The sequence below is a fragment of the Lepeophtheirus salmonis genome, chromosome 7 (assembly GCF_016086655.4).
Source record: "Lepeophtheirus salmonis chromosome 7, UVic_Lsal_1.4, whole genome shotgun sequence".
Taxonomy (NCBI): Eukaryota; Metazoa; Arthropoda; class Copepoda; order Siphonostomatoida; family Caligidae; genus Lepeophtheirus; species Lepeophtheirus salmonis.
The window spans coordinates 39947551-39965392 of record NC_052137.2 but is presented as its reverse complement, the minus strand read 5'-3'; positions in this window follow the sequence as shown (position 1 = coordinate 39965392).

The following is a 17842-nucleotide window of genomic DNA, read 5'->3' as shown; positions in this document are numbered from 1 at the left end:
AAAGACCTTCGAACTTGAGCAAAACATTACTACATTTACAATACACTGATTTCAATTTTTTTGCATTAATTTTTTTTTTCCAATAGTAAGAGCTTCAACTCATAATTCATACAAAAAATGTTATATGTGCACAAATACGTTGACAACATTATTGAGAAATGTAAAAAAGGACCCATTTTTTGCTAGAACTATAACCAAACCATATTTTATGTATATTTATGGAAAAAATTAGAGTGGGATCTCAATGGAATCTTCTTTATTCAGGCTAATGACTAGAAAAGGTCATAATGGCCATAATAGTAAATTCCGTCTTTTTAAAAAATGGGTTTATAATTCTGTGTTATTTTTCCTTTCCATCCCCTCTTGCATTTAAATATTCAAATTCTTGTAATATATCTATTTATATCAATCATCATATTTAGCAAAATAAAATATTCTATTTTTTCATAGGCCTTAGTTTTGCTACAGCTATATAAGTATGTAATGTAGAGTTTTGATTTAATTAGATTGCTATTTATCCAGATTGACTTATTTTCTATGAACCAATGATTCCACTGGGGAAGGGCCAAGTTCAAGAGTAATTTTCAAATAGTTCAATTGAGGTTTTTTTGTTTGTTTTTATTTAAACTTTATTTTCTCTAGAGAAATTACATACATTACATGTATAAATAAACATTTTAGTTTACAATTAGGTCTCTAGAAAAAAAAAAGTTATCATTATACACACAATTTTGATATTTGACACATATTAAAAAAACTATATGAATAAAAAATACTAACAGCACCAAACTGTTTGAAATCATTTAAAAAAGATGACTTCAAATGCAATAAATGAATAAAATTGTGAAAATTAATTTTAGTAACATCAAACTAATTTATAAAACATAACAAAAACAAACAACAAGAAACTAATTATTTGAAATCAATTCATTTTTCAACTTTCTAAAATTTCGAACCAATCGACGAAACAACTTTAAACTGACATCTGAACAAGAAGGATAATATCCTATTAGATCTCTAGCGTAACTCCATGAAGTTAAACCAATATTAGGAACCTTGGTAAAAAAGGATGAATATCTTGCGGCAGCCGCAATGCATTATTGCTCTAAGATTTTTTACTTTAATGGGCTCTTCAATGGTTAAATTTTTTGCAATCAAACTTTTGCTGCTTGAAATAGTATGTTCTATTAATCGATTTTTTGCATTTCGGCTTTTCAAAGGGAGGCCTAGTAACAATAAAGGGGAGAAACACTTATCCGTAATCATTGACACATGATTAAGGTTTGGAGGGTTTTGAATTTGAGTCCAAGGCGACACCAGAGTTTTTTACATTAATTCTGGGTCAAGGGTGAATTTATAATATTTTTAAACTTAAGTGAGACTCGAGAACAAGTCTCCAGCTCTTAATGGAATACTTTTTTGTATATTTGTTGTGAAATACTGAAATTCACATGTAAGGAAGTCACTCCACTCTAACCTAAAAATAAGAAAAATCGTATTTTATTCGTTTTGTTGAGTAATTACACATTCACATTTCCAAGAATACACACAATAGATGTACAGGGTGGGGCAGCAAAACGTGGAGTCGAGAGGTCGCTTTAGAAATATTTCAAAAAAATAAAAAAATGGAGACTCAATATGCCCACCTTCAGCATCAATCACAGCCTTAACACATAGCAGGAGGGCCTTGCAGTAGTTGATGACAAACGCCTCAGACAAGATTTTCCAATGCAACCACTATGGCACTCTTCAGTGATTTCTTGTTTAGGTATGGAGTTTTTGTTGGTAAAGTCCACAGGGTACAAATTTGGCAAGCAAGGACTCTATCAATTTTCTTCTTCAGCTCTCGCGCCTCATAGACTTCGTTACCTCTGTCAGAAGGTGGGTTAGGGTTTTCTTGCATGAGAAAAATCCCAAGTCGCCCTTCAGAGCCTTCCTCGTAAGCTAGGCAATTCATCGATTGGGTAAGATCCTCCTTGATCTTCTTCCCCAAGTTGGAGAAGAACTTCGCTTCCCCCATTAAATTGTCCCCTCCACTTCTTGCTTTCCTAGAGAGGTCTTCTCCATCATCTTTCATCATTCCTTAATCCTTGCTTACTCAATTCGAGCATCTAGGTGATTTGAGATGCACAACCTTTTCGTAATTCCTGTAATGTATTTCATATTTCCTTTCCCCTTGTTCTTATCTTCTTGTATTTTCTTTTATGTATTAAAGTACTGTATTTTACATAGTATAAATAGTCGTGTATTATTTAAATAAATTAGTGTATGGTTTTGTATTATAAAGAATACACATGATCTTATAAATAAGTGTTATATTATTCCTCCACGTGATTCCTTCTCCTCATGTCTCTCGGTCATCCTGGATCTCTCCTACTATAAATAATTTGTGTTTCTCCCTCGTCAAGACACAACAATTCCTTACTCAAGATGACGAGATGAAGAAATGTTTATTATTGTTTGTTTATGTACATATGATGGCTGAACCAGAATGTACAAAAATAATCACTCAACCTTCCTATATTACAATTAAAATTAATTAACAGTCCACTTTTTTCTGACCAACTCTGTACAATAAATGAATTCAAATTTGTAATCCTTTTTATTATTTTTAAGATGATATGTATTATTTTGTAACAAATAAAGAGCTCTTTTACTAAAGCTTTGTTTCAAATGCTTTAATCATTACTACTTTTTGTTGAAAGAAGGACTTCTTTTTTATGAGAGATAATAAATAGTAATTCTTAATTTATATTCGTATTTTTTTTTTTTTTTCAAACAATGTCTACTTCATTTAAATAAAGACAAAGTTATACATTTAAACGATATAAATTATATCAACCTTATTCAAAATCATATTTTCATGATTTATGGCGATTTTTATAAATATGTATGTAATTGGAAAAAACTTTTTTTAATTTTTTTATTTCTAAGCTTTTGCTCTTGTAACGTTTCTTTTCAATGGGGCAACTAATTTTGTAAATTATTTAAACTGTCAAATAAATTTATAACTTTATTAATTACAATTTAAAAAAAAAGAATTCTAACTCATTATTAACATTGAACAATAAGTTACACAATGGTAACACTATTGCTGAATTATGATGTAATTACTGGTAGTGCCCGGCATTACCCGGAGTTATTTGGTGTCGACAAACATAACAACGTTGCTTATATAACATAAAGGATTTTGAAACGTTTGCAACTTTATCTGGCCTCAACCCCTCCGCCTCCGAACTGGTTTTAATGCGAACGCACACTAATGTAGATATATGTCTAGTACGAATGTTACTCTACCACGACAGTTGGGCATTATGCTCTCTTACGACAACATACCCCAGTCTTCTTTTAATTAGGAACAAAAACGTTGTTTAATTTTAATGGTTAAATAGATAACGCGTTTTTGGGTAAAGTTGTCGTATGCACTGCTCCATTCGTTCAAATTAAAAAAAAAAAATCGAACAGAATATTGAGGACCACTAACAATGAATTCACGGAACCCTTGTTATCTGGAAGTGGGCAAAATTGTCTGAAGTCCTGCTGTGTTCAGGAAAAAAGTAATATATTTATATAATTACATAATTTATATGTAAAGGAATTAAGACAAGTTGATAGATACTTTTAATCCCCTTACATATAAATTATTTAATTATAGGGACTCTTATGTTATTAATTTTTTTCGTCGGAATATTATTGCAATCTATATTCACGCAACCTAACCAGCTCATTATATTTAATTTTTTTAATAAATGTTAAAATTTTAATTGACCATAAATAAATCAATATCGACGTTTTTTAAGGGCTACTTTACTTAAATTGAAATATACGGTCTATTCTATAAGTTCAGCTATAATATGAAGCATTTGAAGAAAAAATAAAAAACATATAAGTATCTAAGTACATTAAATGTACTCAAGATAACGTAATAAATAGTTCATTTTTTAACGTTTTGAAATGTTTTTATCAATTTATTATTTACTTTGATCTTCATATATATCGTTTTTTCATAACAAAATATGGGACTGAATCTTAGTTATAACCTAAATATTTGGTTTTTAAATAAAAGTTTTGAAGGCTAAACCTTCATGGATTGAAGGTTTTAATGGTCATATTCTTATTCTACGACTTAAAAAACATTCATAATGTGGGTTTCAATCTGCAGGCGTTCCAAGACCTTCATTTTTTTGCATGATGTAATTTGGTGCACAGGTATATAGTGATGAGATGCTAAAAAAAGTTAATTCTATTGTTTGAATACATGATCCTAGAACGGAATTATGAAATTAGGTTCTCATAAATGTTGGCAAATTTTTTATTAATTAAGTTTTTTTATAATTATTCTATCTTTTCTCCGACCTTTTCATGTTATTTGACAAAGGGATTTGTATCGGTGAATAGATCAATTTAAATCAAGGTGTGAGCAAAAGGAAGAAAACATGATTTTTGTATGTAAAGGAAATTAGAAGAATTACTAATATTGCAATTTCATTAGTTCTTAAGGGACTTTGTTTTCACCTGCTGCGACTTTACTAGCTGTTAACGATTTAGTGGGATCTCGTAATTAACAAGATATACGTAATCAATTAATTGAAAATGTTGTGTGCTGTTTTAACTTAATTGTTACTTGTTTTTAGATTAAAATTTTTATAAGAAAGACAATATTCATCAATTGTTTATTTAATTTAACAAATAAAATTTTTGTCGTAATTTTTTCAGACTGATCTGTTCGACCATTTTGGATTCCATTTGTGGTAACACCAGAAACAGACTTATAAATATATCGATGATATAACAAAAACAAAAAGGTAGTGCCAGCAACCCTCCTACATAGAGAGTACCTTTGCTTATTGTTACCTATTGATTGCATATTTCTAATGGTATTCATCAAGTGTTTGAGCCAAAAAATAGAAAAATTAGTCCAATTGAGAATTCGGAAAATTTGCTGTTCAAGGATTAAACAAATTTTTGTATACATAGTATTAATGTTGTGACAACTATGAGTTTTATAAATGAGTTGAATTAGTTCATTTTTTTTATTATTAAATATATCGAAAATCTATAATTTATATCTAACGAGAGAAATATACATCAACGTATAAGGATTTTAATCTATGATACAAGAAATCAAAACATGATGATAAATTATATCAAAGTTAAACAAACATTCTTTGTAGAGGTTTTTATTCTTGGAATGTATAATATATAAAATATTGGCTTATTCATTGTTTGGTTTAAATTCTATGTATGCAAATATATTTAAATTAGAACCAAATACTGAAAACTATTTATTATTTTTATGCTTATTTAAAGGTTTAATGTTAACTATCTCTGTTCAAAAACACAGTTCCAAGCAGTGCTAGTTTTAGCAAGCCTTAAAAGCAAGTACTCTAGACCCAGTTATTGATTTAAGGGCGTCAGCAGGATTATATTTGAAGGGGTTGGTTTTGGGAATTTTATCGGAAAAAAAATTGTGAATATTAAAAATTTGCGAAAAAAAATTTCAAAAATCTACAACTACTTACAAAAATTTCAAATATTAAATTTTTGGGAAAAAATTCAAAAATAAAATGATAAATTATAAATTTTTTGGAACAAAATTTCAATAATCGAAAGTGTTTTACAAGAAATTGGAAGAATAAATTTTTTTTGGAAAAAGGGATATTATTGGGGGGGAGCAGCTACAGCTCCTCTGGTCCACCCACTGTGGATGCACCTGTCATTGAGTCCACACAATGTCGAATTTTAAATATATACAGGGTTGGAAAACAAAACGTGGACTGTATCTATATATTAAGGTTTAGTGATTATTTTTAGCATTTTGGTTCAGCCATTCATTGTACATAAACAAACTATAATATACATTTCTTCATCTATCATCATGCGTGAGCAAAAAACCCAAAGGCAGCACATCTCATAGATAATGAAGTTGAGGTGGTGAAGATTATAGACATTGTCAAGTGAAGAGCTCATGAGCCTATTGTCAAGGTGACCAAGATGAGGAACGATGGAGAAGACCTCTCCAGGAAAACAAGAGGTATAAGGTACAATTTAATAAGGGATTCATTATTCATGTCCAACTTGAAGAAGAAGGGGAAGTAGGACCTTCCCAAATTCATGAATCACTCTCCTTACGACTTCTCCAGGACTAGGACCATCAAGAGGGGCGTGAAAGTTTTTTTGGATTGACATCATATACGAGGTTTTCACCTGCTACCAAAAGTCATGAAGGCCCGATAGTCTACGCCTATACTAAAAGCATTATTATTTAAATAATATTTGTAAGAAGAATTTTTTTTTATTATGAAATTTCTACGGTCAAATAATTTTTAAAGCTTAATAGAAAAAAAATATGCCTTTTTTGAAATTAATTTTATATTATTAGTACATGGGTATTTAGTATGTTCATTGTGCACTTACTCTTTATTTGTGCCGCTTAAAGTATAAAAACAATTTAGAAAAACGTATTTGTGGAAATGCCATAACTCTATTTCGGCATAGAAATAGCTTTTATAGATTTTTTTGCATCATATATATTGACTAGATCAGAGAAAAGTTTATATATATATGTTATATTATCTTATGGAATATTCACAAACGGGCATTGCTGTTAAATAAAGCTAGCTTAAAAATACATAATAAACCTATTTCGTTTTTTTAATTGTAACAATCATTTGTTTTAAAATTATAACATAAATGGCTTTAGGCTCTTTCGATTAATTATGCTAATATACTCAATCCCTAAATTGAATAAAAAATTCAAATTAACTTTTATTTATGAGTTTATATAGTTGATAAATGTGTTGTATCAACATAAAACAATCTCGAACAAAAATCAAGAAAATGAACCAACTATTTTTTTACTTCATATATACATACAGGTCAATGATGGGCATATTTGAGTCCGTTACATGCTTTGTAATCTAATATGTTTAGTGAGTTATAATAAACAAAAAAATGTACTATAAGGCTGAGCAGTGATCGACAGACACGCTAGCCCATTTCTAGAAAAAATCTTTGGGGCTACAGAATGCTTAAATATCGCAAATACCCTGTTGGCTAGTGTGTAATTTTGATGAACGTCAAGTCTTAATCTTTCTTTAATTTTGAAGACTGACCGAGTGGTCTATTAAAATCTGAACACTTTTAAGTTTAAACGTCTTCAGAATATAATTTATTAATTAACAATAGAATTTCAACGAAATTAAAAGTATACATAAATGTGTGCCAGTGCTGACTGACAGTGACTTTGAGGTCCTCAGTGCTTGGATGATAGACACTACAGGCCTTCCCTCGACATTCACCCAAAAGATGTAGCCGAGAGGCTTGGCATCAGAGCTGCAAGGGGCCAAAAATGTCAACAAAGAGTTGAAAAGAACTCAAAGGCTCATCCTAAATACTGTTTGGCCCACAAGTAGTACTGGTGAACTGCTGGGCCCCAAGGCAGGTTAAATTATTAAGCATGAATATATATCACGGATTTAGCCTTGGAGACAAGCGGTTCACCTGCACAAATCTTTGGCCAAGCTGAATTTTGGGATACTATAAGGGCTTTTTTATTCAACAGAGAAATTGAAACTGCATTTGGGCCCAGCCGTTTACTTGCACAACCTGGGGTTGTGGTTTATTACACCATATTAGAGTAGGAAAAATATGATTATTATATTTAAGTTCATATATATTTATTATATTATTCATTTTTAAATCAATTTACACCAAAGATAGGAGATAATTCTTATCTCCCTTATGACTGTCCAGGTCGAGAGTAGATAAAAAAGCTAATTGTGAATGTATACCACGATTCTACAACGCAAGAACAATTTTGTCCGTAACCTTTAACCACAATCATTTTACAGTGAGCCCTTTAAGACACTGGTCTACTTATTTCCTGTACAAGAATGTTAATAATATATAAGACTGTAAGTATCTTTTTTTTTTTTTTGTTAATATTAGATGACTTTCAAATTTAGAGATTGACCTTTTTGTATCAAAATTGATAATATCAATTCAATTTTCAGAAGACGAGACGAAGAATAATTTAGTTTAGTCACGTTTCATTATGTCATTTTTTGTCAAGACAATGCACATTTTTTTAGTCGTGGAAAAACCTTGGTTGCCACCTACTATATAAAAGTTTATATATTTTTTACATTTTCAGGGAACTTTTTTTTAAATTTCTAATATACATATACTCGTACACTGGTATTTATCCTTTTTATCATTTCCAAATCTCAATTAAACCATTTATCATCTTCTGATTTTTTAGATCAGAAATTTAATGATCTTTTTTTATACAGTGTTAGGTAGCGAAACGGGGACTCAAGAGGTTACTTTAAAAACAATTCAAACAGAACTTTTATACAAGGCCTTTGCAAACTGGGGCACAGTCTTAACACGTCGCTAAAAGGTCCTTGCAGGAGTTGGAAACAAACTCCTCAGACAAGATTTATCCATGCAATCACTATAGAGGCCTTCTGTAAGTCCACATATGGACTGGCTTTTTTTTGGTTTTCCTTTTCATAGTATCACACACAGCAAAGTTCAGTGGGATCAAATCTGAATGGAAAGGGAGCAAATATATTTTCTTCTTTACCTCTAGAGCCTCTATGAGGACAATGCCAACTAGCCCTTCACAGACCTCCGGATGGTCCTAGCAACCAAGTTCTCCAGAAGCCTGGTTTTCAAGTTGGCCAAAATGAAGAATAATGGAGAAGACCTCTCCAGGAAAGCAAGAATTTCAAGGTACATTTTACAAGAGGACTTGGAGTTCCTGTCTAGCTTAGAGAAGAAGATCCAGGAAGACCTGTCAAGGATTATGGACATTGCAAAGTTCTCCAGAAGCCTTGTTTTCAAGTTGAACAAAATGAATAATGATGAAGGATACCTCTCCAGGAAAGCAGGACTTGCAAGGTACAAATTAAAGGAGGATTCGAAGTTCTGGTCTAGCTTAGAGAAGATGAACAATGAGGACCCCACCCAATTGATGAATCGCCTCACCTACGACTTCTCTGTGGCTTGTATTATGAGCATAGGAGGGCCGTGAAAGGCGACTTTGGATTATCTTCATACACAAGACAGAAAATTCTGATAGAGGACATGAAAGCCGGGAGTCTTGAGAGTCCCTGTTTTGATTTTCAACCCTATACTAAAATGTTTATTGAATAAATAACATCTGCAAGAAGTAATTTGTTTGTAATTTTTATTTAATTATGGAATTACCCCTCCCTCGAATACCTCGCCAACGACTTCTCTGTGGCTGCTAGGAGGGAATTCATATTCCAACAAGACTCAGCGCCCACACACATCGCTATGAGGACCACTAACCTCTTCAACTCCCACGACATCACTTTCTGGGATCGCAACACCTGTCCCTCCAACTCACCCGACCTCAATCCGTGTGATTACTACTGGTAGGGGAAGTTGGAGAGGGAGGTGTGCAAGGTCAGCCACAAGAGCATCGTGGCCCTGAAGGGCTCGATTACGAGGGAGTGGAATGCTGTCGATTTCGCAGAAGTCATCAGGGCATGCAAATCCTTTAGGGGCAGGATGGAGAAGATGGTGGCTACTGAGGGAGGACATGTTGAATAAATTTATTGTTTCATATCATGTCTAACTTTTTCATATTAACAAATACACTCCAAATTCCATTTTTATCAAGCAGGTTGAATTTTAAAATAGTTCCAATTTATCATGGACACCCTGTATGCAATTCATTTTTCTTCTATTATTTTCCACTGCCTGCAAATAAATATATATACTATCTCTGTACCTCTCACTCAATGCGCTAATGGAAATACGTAACTTTATTGCACTATGGCTAAAATTCACTTCCTGAAGTTCCATAATTTACTTCATTTGATAACCCCTGTCTGATACAAAATGCCGATTTCATTTTACAGATTGAATTTAATTAGAATTCCTTCACATAACTTTTCCCTTCCTTTTCATGTCATTGAAAGAAGGAACTTAAATCAAAAGTTATAGTTTTTGTGCCTGATTTAGACATATTTTTTTGTTTTTATAAATCTGTTTGTCTTCTTTATCTTAAAAAAGTAATTAAAAACTTCCTTTTAGTAAGGTTTATTTTAGTATTTATAAATACAGATTAAATTAAATTAGTATTTATTTTGTATGTTTTGGGGATAGTGTATTTGTGTTCGCATACATATGTAAATCTATCTCTCATTTCTTCTATCTGCCACTTCCAAATCACTGTCAATTATACAAAAATTTGTTTGTAAATATATACAAAAGTTTTTTCGAGGGAAAAATGTTGATACAACGATACATACATGTTTAAATTGTAAATAGCTTAGACATTTTTATACACATTAAATTAAATTTAATATAAAGAGTGTTCAAGTTACTGCTGTGTTAATTTTGTAAGAAAATACTAGACGATATGTGTATTAAAACCATTGACTGACCGAAAATTCCTTTAAATTAAACGTGTAACTTTATCCTGTCTAAAATTTTTATGATATTTTTTGTTAAGTTTTGATACAAGTTTTATTACCTAACTTTGTTTGATGCTCGAGAAAATAAGACTGTTTTTCAATTTGATTTTTTTAATATGTTTGAACAGACTTTTTGAAAATACGACATTGTCAGATTATTTAACTCCTAAAGACGTTTTCAAATTAATGAAAAAATCGATATCAAAAAAACACTAATTTTCTGTAAAATTGTATGCTAATTTATTCACCCCGCACGACTTATCTACACTTAAAGAAATGTTCACAGTTCGAGTTTTTGTAAGAAATTTTACAAAATTCAGGTTAGGGCATATTCTAAAAATCGTTTAAAATTATTTTTATTTATAAATATTGGTTGTATCTTCAAAGACAAATTAATGGAAGCTAAATGAATTGTTAAGCTGGAAATGCTTGCACGCCAGAAGATCCCGTACGGCCATGAATGGTATCAAAAATAAATTTGAAACCGAAGGAACAGTTACCAGAAAATGTGGTCATGGATCGAAACGAATAATATGAACAAAAGCCATGGTTATGCATGTCAAAACAAACCTTGCTAAAAATCCAAGGAGGACGATTTGCAGTATGGCCAAAAAGATGAATGTGAGCAGGATTACCCTCCGAAGGAGCATTAAAGATGAGTGGTGAGAAAAATTAAGATCAATGAGGAACAAAAATCAAATTACGACAGCCACAAAGGAGAAAAAGTTGTCAAAGGCCAAGCTATAGTGTGTAAAAGAATGTGGCCTTCCAGCTCCATGAATCTTAATCCTTTCACGGGTCTGTGAGATCTTTGGAGTCCAGCATCAAGGCTGAATTATCAGAAGAATATATCTTTAAGGTTTGTGCAGCCTTCGAGAAGAAGAAAGAGGCTGTCATTGAGGTTGAGGGAGGTTATACTAAATATGTAATAATTATATAGTTATAATTCACTGAAAATAAACTTAATTTGGTTCTCACTGTCTTCTCGAACTAGTTTTTAATACATTTTGAAAAACAATCTTCTGTATAAACTTGGAAATGACGCATGGTGAATCTTAATATATTTAACATGGAGTCATCCAATCTTGAGAAAATCAAATTTAGCAATGATTAGATTTAAATTATAATATTACTACTATAAAAAATATTAATCGATATCGGACAATTTTCCATCTCTAATATTCCTGTTTTTGTACTTGCAAAGTAATGTATCTTAAAATTTTGTTAACAGTATCACTAGACTTGTAATACATATATATATAACTTTTTATAATTATGATGGATAAGATCATTTTTGTAGGGATATCAACCAATAAAATAAATATCAAGGGCATGACAAACACAATTTTTTGATACTCCTTTGAGAGATATAAAGACAATCGATGATAGAAATAAGATATGAAGAAAGATGATTGGTTTTTTTTTTAAAACTTTTTAGAGTGTGTAATCAAGATCTCCAAATATAACTAAATATACATCCGTTCCTCCCCGTAGCTCAGTTTAGGAACCATTATATCAGGTCATACATGTTAATTATTGGCGTTTCGTAATAAATCTACGGGTAACCACCGCATCACTGCCACGATGTTATCTGGTTTCTATCGTTCAACCTCTCTTCTAAAAAGGAAAGAAAAAGACACTCTTGAATTTTACTTCCTATTACATTAAAGAAAACATTTAATATCAAATTATTCCAAGGGACACCTTGTATATTTTTGCCAATTCTGCTACCATCCGCAGTGACCATGGTAGTAATCCTCTTTAGCAAAGCGATGCAAAAGTTGCGTATAAAGTCCGGATTCGTTCAAATAGAGGCCTTGCTTACAGCTTCCTACATAGCCACCACACTCCCGTGTCATTATATCAATATGTAGTCTAAATCCATAGTCAAGGAGGTTTGCATCTGGATTCTGGGTATGTGGCCAATTTGCTTTCTTCTATTTTTTTTTTTTTTTTTTGTGGCCAAGAATGATTGTCTAGTTTTGGCCGTTTGTGCAGGAGCTCCATCCAAAAAATTTGTTGTTTTCTTTTATTATCTTCTAACCACAAGCAGATATGATTAAATATATTTCATAGCTTTTTTTACCCAAAGGAAAGACAAAAAGACAAAATTTTCAAAACTTTAAGGGCGTTGGGCGACCTATAAAACTTTTTATAAAAAATTTCATTGCTCGTTTTTGAACCAAATTCATATTTTTAGCCTATGATAGGTTCAACATTTCCAAAAAAAAATTCGAAGTGATGTAAATCGTGTGTAGGTATTATTCTACCTGAGGCCACTTTTTTGGTATCGGTTAACTAAAGAATTAATTTTCTATTCCTGAGCTCTTGTCATTATTGTGTAACTCATGATTGAATATTTTTGTGTGTTCATAAAAGATGGAGAGTAACCTTGAAAAATTGTTGCAAAGTTATAATTGTAAGTCTTTGTCGGACTTAGTGAGGATCGATATTGGAGTAATTCTTGCCTTTGTTCATTTCCTTCTCTCTCTCCTCTCCTATCACAACTGATTGTGTTTGATCTAATCAAACGTCATGACAGCTAATCTGCCCTCCTCCAAAACATTCTTCAAATTGTCAAAGTAATCACGTTCATTTTCTGTTTCTTTTATTTTTAGCATACTCTCAAAATATATTATTTTCAACTACCCGAATAATTCAACATATTTCTACCAAAGTATGTCCATGTTCAGGGTATTTGTGCTTCATAAATTTTTGTTGAAAACAAAAGAGAGAAACGAAATTCAGCATTCCATAGGCGAGCAGTATTGTAACAATAATTATGAGAATCCTCATATTCTTTGAAAAAGGCCTTCTTTTTCAAGTTTTGTTATATGATATCCACAATTGTCCAAGAGTCGAAATTGGAGTACCTCTCTATAAAATAATTTGCACTGCTGCCCAAGATGGAGAATGATACTTTCAACGACTATTTGAAATATCAATTCCAAACATTAGCTATTTAATGTTGGACGCCTCTTAACACATATTCTCCATTTTAACTCAGATTTGTTTGATAGGTCAGTCAAAATCTTAATATATATTTTTGGTAGAATCTTTGAGAAAAGGACGAGTCACCCATGTAGGTGGTTGCCTGGGGTTACTGAAGGCAGCAGCACACGATTTATGGAAAACAAATTGTAAGCCATTTTGTTTATCTATTGACAGTGTGTTCAGTATATTTGAGTAAGAATAAGCGTTTATTTTAAATAAAGAGTATTATAAAAGGAATGTAAAGATCAACACAATTTTGAAGTTTGAGTTTCTTCATTTTATAATTCGATTGAGCACGAATGATCATTTTGAGTTGACTATAATTGAGGCTTGTTTAACAATTTTGATCATGTTCTATTATAAGATTTCTTATCCTTTTTGAATCAAAGCACCCCGTAATTATCATCCCATTTCCTGGAGTCAAGAGTCTCGAAGTTAGTTGATTATCGGTTTCTTTTTTTTAACATGCCCAAAATACACACGATTTTCATCACTGACATTGTTCATATATAAATGTTTAAGAAAGATACTTTCATTTTTCAAGGAATTAAACATACATGTTTATGTATCTTACTACTTTTTTTCTATACAAAATACTCATGTTCTAAAATATAGGCTTGAAAGTACCATCCTAACTTTTTATTTATTTATAGTTTCTTAAAGTTAAGAATCTTGCGTAACAATAATTACAAAATTTCTTTATCATTCAAAAATTGAACATGTGCTTTAAGAAATACATGGATTTCTTGATATTTCATGTGGTTTTAAAGAAAGAAATATAAAAAAATATTTTTATTAATGGCGGTACTCGTTTTTTGTCTTTTAATATGTCCATGAAAAAAAAAATAATTACAGAATAAAAAAAAAATTAATCCAAAATTTAAGTGCAGGAATTATGAATGTAGATGGTATGAAAACTAGTGTCGTTTCACCTAGAATAATTATTTCAGATTTTATTGAGTAGACTTGATTTTTAATGTTTTAAATTTTTTGCCATTGTTCTTAAGTAACAAAATTTTTAAAGGCATCAGCATTTGGGTGTCAGATTCTGCAACCCGGGGACTCAACAGAGGATTCGGATGGGGTTATTGGAGAGGTCAATGGTTCGTCAAAAAACTGTAACTGAATTGATGATTTACTTTTTCACCATCTCTGCTTTCAGGTGTGATACTTTATGGTCTCGTATAGAGACACCGCGAGTCTCTTTGTTGTGCGTTGACACGGTAGGCCTTGAGACCTTGACGTCCATTGACATCTTCATCATGAAGAGATACGGCTGCCCTTTATAGGATTTGACTACAGCTTCAGTAGTCTGTTTCCTTGGACGGGGACTTCTCATTGATTCTTACCCATATCCAGGGGCTCCTAAACACGGTAGACAATTTCTTATTGCCATATTTGGGCACAATAACAGCATTGGGGACATAGGAGCGGCAAGCAAGCTTACAATCTTTGTTTTTTGTTATTCTTGTTCCAAAATAATACATTCTAATCTTTTTGACTTAACGTAAACAAAAAGAGAAGACTTTAAGCTCTCTGTAGAAGGAAAAGAGAATCAAATTGTTGTACTTTATTTCATAGTACAATAAGTTCCAAGGTTTTCTCACAGATGACGCCACTATTGCCAAATATGTATTATTTTTACGTAGCAACAGCCTTCAAACAAAACATATCAAATTTTTAGGAAAGTTCGACTATTTGTTTACAAGTTACAGTACTTCAAGTGACACTACTTCTGGTGTTTGTAAATAATGGATTCAAACCAATTTCGTGTTGATGGTATATCACTGCTTCTTGACTGTGGAACGTTGGTTTTCTGAGTTTAAATGTGGCTACCGCTCTGGTTGCTCAAATTCTGCAGTTGATCCGTAAAACATACAAAAAGCCCACACAATGGTTTTGTCCAATTAAAAATGAAGGTGCAGGAGATAGCTGACATCCTAAATATATCAAATGGCAGTGTGTTTACTATTTTGCATGAAAAATTGTGAATGAAAAAGGTTTTCTCAAAGTGGATGCCGTGTTTGCTCATAATTGACCTGAAACTGCAACATGTCGAGGACTCGGAGCTTTGTTTAGATCTGTTTTGCCGCAATAAACCAGAGTTCTTGCGTCGTTTTGTCACAATGGGCAAAACATTTTATTAAAAAAAAAACACTATTCTATTATGCTTGAAGGATACTATATTGATGAATAAAATTGAATTTTGCTAAAATATTGAGTTTCACTCAGTTTGCGTCAGGACTTATTCAACGATGTGTTACGCTAAGTTAGTCAGTTTAAAAAAATGTCTCAAAATTTTGGCACGACCCAGTATACCACAGTCTTTGGAAGCAAAATTACATGGTCTCTCAATTACCAAAAATAATGTGTAGAGATATTTTAGCTTGGAAAAATTTGCCGTGAGGAAAACTCGCCCTCTAGCAACATTTGTCGTTCTTTATTTAATATCTTATATTTATAAGTATTCATTTTTGAGAGTATCTTAAGACTACATAGACACTTGATCTAAGAAATAAGAATGCAATCAAACATGCGTATAAAGAAATAAAATAAAATGTCGTATATGTGTTTGTATTGAGTTGTGATAAAAATGGTACATAAAATGAATGAAATCTCCAAGGCGCTTAGGGCAAGTCATATTTTACACAGCTCAATTATGGTACTAGGAAAATTGCCCTTGGAAGATTGTCCAGGAGAAAATTTCCATTGAGGAAAATTGTCAGGAAGAAAATTCCCCGTATTTCGTTCAAACTTTATTATAAATAACAATACATTATCATTTCGCTTAATATTAGTTATGACAAATATCCAAACATATTTGTTTGTTCCATCCCCCAAGGGAGTACCTTCGAGAGCGAGTAATACTATTGCAATACAATCTCCTTGCATTTTTCAAATTCATTTCAATCTTCTAAGAAATGGATGGAGAGGATTGGTAAGGAGGAGTGGGGGGAAATAAATAGCATAGGGCCTTGTAAAATATGTTTGAATACCCTCCGCCCTCAGATTGGTCCAGGGGTACTTTGGGATTGCTAAGAAACACCACCAATTTATCGTATTTCGTTCAAACTTTATTATAAATAACAATACATTATCATTTCGCTTAATATTAGTTATGACAAATATCCAAACATATTTGTTTGTTCCATCCCCCAAGGGAGTACCTTCGAGAGCGAGTAATACTATTGCAATACAATCTCCTTGCATTTTTCAAATTCATTTCAATCTTCTAAGAAATGGATGGAGAGGATTGGTAAGGAGGAGTGGGGGGGAATAAATAGCATAGGGCCTTGTAAAATATGTTTGAATACCCTCCGCCCTCAGATTGGTCCAGGGGTACTTTGGGATTGCTAAGAAACACCACCAATTTATCCAACACATCCAAAAAAATTATAGTACCAAAAAAATATTGAAGCCCGAGGCCTTATTAAGAGGCCCTAATTTATTTATCCCCTTCTCCTCTTTTATTGCAATAATATACTACCCCCGAGCCAATCCGAGGGCGGAGGGTATTCAACCATATTTTAAGAGGTCCTAAGCTATTTATTTATAATTGAAAGTTAATTGTATCGCAATAATATTAGTCACACTTAAAATATAATTTGATATTTGTCATAAATAATATGAAACGAATTGATAATGTATTATAACTTATCATGAAGTTTAAACAAAAAAACGGGCAATTTTCTCCAGGCCAGTCTTACATGCACGCTCTATTTTGTATAAAGTCATATATGAGTAATATACTCATTTTTAACAACGAGTGTGTTTACCTAAAGCTCAAATTAATGAAGAAAAGAAAAAGGAAGTACAATATATAAAATAATTAATATAACTTTAGATTAGGTTTAGCAACGAGCGGGTGTAGCTACAACTCGCATAGGGAGCACTCTAAAAATTAAAATACTCCCTGGCTTACCAGTTGCGGCTTTTGATTGGGGTCCCACACGAAGATATTTTTATAAAAAGACCAGAAAAAGGAATGATCAATTTTTTTTTTTGAAAGAACTGAACTATGAACATAAATTATTACTATTTTTGCAAAAAGCTTGTTTTAAAAACCGTGCTGTTCAGTGGACAACATGCTTGGAAGAAATTATCACATTGAGTTCAATGTACACAGGTTCGATTCTCAGACTGTGGAAGGAAATATACCTAAATGTAAATAGACTTCAAACACAATTCTAGATCACATGGAGTAATCGTAATACCATAATATTGTTTACTTATACTTTATCATTGTAACACCATCTGACTAATTAGAAGATGGACATAAAAAATGGAGAAGGGAAATTTTCTTTTCTAAAAAGGGGAAATATTTTTTTCTCACAAAATGGGATCTCTGCATCAGTATAGAATGCTAATTTTTTTTTACTGGGGATTTTTTTTTC